Genomic DNA, 6,000 nt, shown 5'->3' with positions numbered 1-6,000 from the left:
ACCCCTGAAGAAGATCCAACTGCTCAGTGCTCATTATTTATAGGCTCCTTTTTCACATACTATTTCTTTTTTTGCCCTTTTCTTTTCCATTTTCTAGAGGATAGTGCTGCTGTCACTCTCAAAATTGTTATGTTTCCATTCCTTTTGATTGTGAAATCTTTGTTGCTTTTAACATTAATATATTTAGCAGCATTGCTGCTGTCACTAGAGCAGTGTTTATGGGCTTGTCTATTTGTCCACACTAATGAGTTTGGTCTGATTTAGATCGAATTTAGATATGACTTTTAAGATATTATTATATTAATAAATAGTTTTTTTAATTAAAAAAAATTTAAAATTTATTCTTTAGATTAAAAAATTATACATTAATTAATAAATTAAATATTAAAAATAAATATATATTTTATTTTATTTAAATAATTTTAATATTTTAATAATAAATATAATATAAATAGATAGTTCAAGGGGGGCTGAACTCGAGCTCAAGTCTAAATTTCTCAATATATTGGACAAACTTAACTCAATTTGACTTATAAATACTTTTATTTTTAATTGACACACTTTTCTAAAAGTTATTATACTTTTAATATACAACAAAACTTGAAACTTTCTAATTTAAATTAGTGAAGATAGTCGAAAAGAAATATGAATTTGTGTTTATATAGATATTAATTTTAAAATAATTTACAAGAAACAATCTTATTCATAAGTCAATTTCAAAAATAACTTTTAGTATAAAGTTAATTGTTTTTAATCAATTTTAATCATGAGATGATAAAGACACTCTTAAAATCATTTCAAATAAATTTAGTACTCTTAAATTTCCTCACCTGCCACTGGTTTACTTTGCTTCCCATTATGCTATGCTCTCCATCTTTCTCTTTCGTCATCCAACTTCTTCTAATTTTACCACCATCATTATCTCTTTATCTATCTTTTATAATCTCGTCGTCGATCTACATTTCAAAAAGTATGACATCAAAGGTAATAACATATTCTTAAGTTTATTAGTTTACATTCACAAAATCCTCTCTTTGTCTATCTCTTGCCCGCTCATCATCGATCTACAAACTAAAAAGTATGACATAGTGAGTAACAACAGATTTTTGGATTTATGCGTGTTAAGTTTCAGTGATTCAAGTTTGGTAGAACATGCTTTAACTTGTAACAAAGTGATTCATACCTTGGCACGCAACATGAGTAGAAATAAGGAAGTTTTTGCATGTAATATATGGTGTTGAAGCTTTAACTTTGACATATAACATTCAGTGTTAAAGTTTTGACCTTAACGTGTAACATTTGGTGGTAAAGTGTTGACCTTGGCATGTAATATTCAGCAATGAAGCTTTAACCTTAGCATATAACATCTAGCGGTGAAGATTTAACTTTGGCATGTAACATCGAATGGTGAAGCTTTAATCTTGGCATGTAACATTTGGTGCTGAAACTTTGATCTTGGTGTGCAACATCTGGTGTTAAAGCTTTAACCTTGGCATGTAACATTTAGAGGTGAAGCTTTGACCTTGACATGTAACATTTGGTGTTGAAGTTTTGACCTTGGCATGTAGCATCTAGTGCTAAAGTTTTGGAGTTGCTTAATTTTTTTGAACATAACGTGTAATAATAACATTTTTTAAACATGTAATGTTACACCCCTAATTTTTTATATAAATTAAGTAAACTAAAGATGATTTATGAAACATATGAAGTCTTGAGGACTTTGATGATATGTTATGTATGTCAAATGTTTAAAAGTACATATATTGACACTTAGACAAAAATTTAAAGAAATATATGATAAATCTCATAGTTTGAGATTTTGATCTAAGTTGGACCTTATTATTATGAATATATGTGAATGAGATTAAGTTAAATGAATGATTTGAGCTATGATATTAATAGGAAATGAAATTAGGGTGTTAGACTTGAATTTTTGGAAGTTTGGAAGGTTGAAAATTGGTTACAGGAGAAAATGTATTAATACATCTCAAAATGTATCAATACATTTTTCATGGGATGAACAATTAAGAATGTATTGATAGATTTGGCTAAATATGAACATGTATCAATGCATTATCCAAATGTAGCGATACATATAAAGTAGAAAGCACCCTAAGAAAAAGGTATCGATAAATTCCCCTCATTTATCGATACGTGTTGGGGCAATGAGCATTCTGCCTTAAATGTATCGATATATTTACTGGAAATAAGAGCAAATGCATCGCTGAAAAAAGACAAAAATAAAAAAGGGTTCACGGAAACTTTGCCCATATAACAAAAACTGTAACTTTTTCTCTCTTTAACCTCTTAACTTCCTTTACCCCAAACGGATTTTTAAGCAATCTATAGCTAATCCGAGCTTGAGAAAACATTATAAAGATAAGATTAAACATTTTTGTATTTCATTATAATATAAACTTTTTAAAGTTAAAGCTCTTAGAGTTAAAGCATATAATAATTTTTTTTCAATTGTAATAACAACACTTTTTAAATAAAATTTGGTCTTTATCTTTGTATTTAAATAGGATATAAACTCTTATAGTTAAACACCTTCACGATAAAGATAAAATTTAAAATACAAAAAGAATTTGACATGAAAAAGAAAATGTATTGAAAAATTATTTAACGTCAATATTACTGCTAGGGTGAAATGGATGGGATGAGATAGATTTGGAAAAAAAATATTATCTAAAATCTCAAATTTGGATAATTAGCTTTTAGGTTATTTTATTTGTTACATTTCCTATAAATTATAAAAAAGATTCAACATCATATGTTACATATCAATGTTAAAGCTTCAACACCATATATTATATGCCAAAATCAAGGGTTCAACACCATATATTACACATCAAAGCTTATTTCTCCATATTGATTCTACATGTCAAGGCATGTATCACTTTGTTACATGCTAAGGCATGTTCGACCCGAATCACTAAAAAAACTTAACACTCATAAACCCAAGAATCGTTGTTACTCACCATATTATGTTTTTAGTCTGTAGATCGACAATGAGATGGTGAGAGATAGATAGAGAAAGGGTTTTGTGAATATAAACTAATAAACCCAAGAATATATTGTTACCTTTCATGTTATGCTCTTTAATCATATAATGAGATGACAAGAGATAGACAGAGAAATAGTGATGGTGGTAAAATTAGAAAAAGTTGGATTACGAGAAAGAAAAATGAAGAGCATAGTTGAATGGGAAGCAAAGCAGATGAATGGCGGGAGAGAAAATTTGAGAGCACTTGAATATGAAGATATTTATTAAGGGTAATTTTGTCTAAAAATCTTTTCTATTAACTAAAAATAGTTAAAATTAAAAAAATTATTTTGAAAATACTCTATCTTTGAAGTCTAAAAAAAATCATCCCTTAATTTTATTATAACCAATTGCTTCTATTAAATGTAGTTATTTAAACAAAATAAATAATATTAATTACATTAATTTTATTTTAAATTTTGAAAATTAGAAAAAACTAATATTAAATATGTTCACCAAATAAGTCCAAGTGCCATATTTGATATTAAATACTTCTTCGCCCTATAGGATAATCGTAACATGTTTAATTCACTTCGATCATTCCACTTCACTTGCTTGATAATTAAAGATTTGAAGAAACTTTACATACACCTTTAATAATTTTAATTAGGTATAATATTTTTAAAAGTTTTTAAATTATTTAGAAAAATTTAAATATAATCAAGTCACTAAACTAACGAAAACATTGATGGTTGGCTAATGGATTGATATGAAATTATGATTAAAATTGTTCTAAATTGTCCATTGCGTACACTCCATCAATGAATGGTAAAATTATCTTTAAAATATTACTATATCATAAAACTAATAAAAACATTGATGGTTGATCAACGATAGGACTTACATATTTAGTAAAATATATTCTTTTGGGACGGACTATTCATTTCAAATACTAATAGACTCATATGAAATTATGGCCAAAATTAAGGAGAGTCAAGGTATTATATTCTATTTTTTATTGTATTCAATCAAGTTTTTATATTTTTATTTTGAGATAAGTAAGTTATTATATGACTAATAATTTTGACTAACTACTAACTATTGTTAGTCAAAATACTATTTATCATTATATGTCACATAATACTAATGTGGTATTTTGATATGTCATAATTAATGATGATATGATATAATAATATAGATATGTGACATTTTTTACTTTTCACATTAATGTCACATTAATGTCATGTTAGTATCACATGGATATAAAATAACAAGTGATATTTTGAATAATGATAATTAGTTAATCATTAGTTATAAGAACTTATTTAATCAAAAATAAAAACGTAAAAGTTTGATTGAACATAATAAAATAATAAAAAATTATTTAAATTTTCTTAAATAATTTAAATTTTTTTTCAAACATTATGCCTTTTAATTTTTTTCACATGCATCTTATAATTTTTTTTCAATTAATGTCACTGTATAAATTGGAATGCAAAGTAATACAACAGTAAAAAAAATCAATCATTGTACCAAACATATTTTTAATCAAATTAAATTTCATCATGGTCGTGACAAAATAATATTTTTTTGAATTTGGATTTTCATTGGGATATGTGATTTATGTCAAACTTAGCTTAAAATGCTATGTAAGAGTATAATAATTTAAATATCATATGTTAACATATCATAATTTTTTATAATATAACATACAGACATAATCACGTGATGGATTTTATAATTCATATCAACATCACGTCATCGTCACATGTAACATACAAAACTCAAATTATTGATACAAATACAATTGGAGAGATGTAAACATGACAAGTTAAACAATCATTTAATTTCAAGGAGAAAAAGAAAAATAAGCTTCAATTGATGAATTTCGATCAAAGAAAAAGTCATGATCCTAAGCAAGCGAACGGTTAAGATGATAAGAACATTATCTTTCCCTAGGTATTGCAATAGATAATAATCATACAATGGAAGATCTCAAGAATCTTAAAATTGGTGGTCTCGCAGTAAATGCCTGATTAATCTGATGACATGGTGACCCAAGATTTATTTTTCGTCGTGGGGGCCTTTTTTTGAATTGAACGGTCAAGATCATGATCAGGTAACCCGATTGTTGGGCTCACAATTATAGTCATTTTTTTAACTGAACCCTTAATTTCTTATCCTACTCCAATGAGTTTAATTTTTATATTTATACCTAAACAAATTTTTAATTATAACGAAATAAGTTATTTTTAATTCTAATACCAAATGACATTTTCTATTCATTTGACATATAATGTAAGCAACTGACATGATTGACGTCTTTGGTCTAGGGATGTCAATGGTATCTTGTAAACAAATTTCCTACGTTACTTGATCCAAATTAAGTAATATTAAAATAGTTTTATAATTGGGTTTGGATAATAAAATTACTACTTGTTATAGCTTCACCTAGTAATCTTAGGGTGCCTAATTTTCAAAGCAAAAAAAGTATCAGAGTACCCATTACCTCAAATTATAAATAATAATTTTTTATGTTAAATTTTAGTTTTCTATATATTATTTTTTTATAAATTTATTATGATTAATGTAATCCTTATTAAAATTCATTAATTTTTTAAAATATGATTTTAAATTTTAATTTATTAAATTTATTTTTATTAATAATATAAATAAAAATTAATTTTAAATTTATTTTAATCAAATTTGATGGGTACGGATACTAACAAGTAGTGTCTAGAATATTTGGATAAAAGTTTGAGTAATAATTCAAAATTTTAATCGGGTATTTATAAGGTTTAAGTACCTTATCAAGTAATAAGATTCGAGTTAGGATACTTCCATACTTTGATCTTGTTAATTGCCATGTGGACATGTTAACTATCATATGGCTACGTTAGCTTGCTAGTTCATATGTTACATCGCATAAAATAACAGTTGATCAAGTCTAAAATAATTAATTTTTCAATAAGATAAGACTAATTTAAGTTTAAGTTAAAAGTGTTAGAGCTTTT

Source organism: Theobroma umbraticum, unplaced genomic scaffold (genome assembly GCF_002168275.2).
Source record: "Theobroma umbraticum cultivar Fairchild unplaced genomic scaffold, ASM216827v3 scaffold_228.0, whole genome shotgun sequence".
Taxonomy (NCBI): Eukaryota; Viridiplantae; Streptophyta; class Magnoliopsida; order Malvales; family Malvaceae; genus Theobroma; species Theobroma umbraticum.
Note: the sequence above shows the minus strand (reverse complement) of the source record.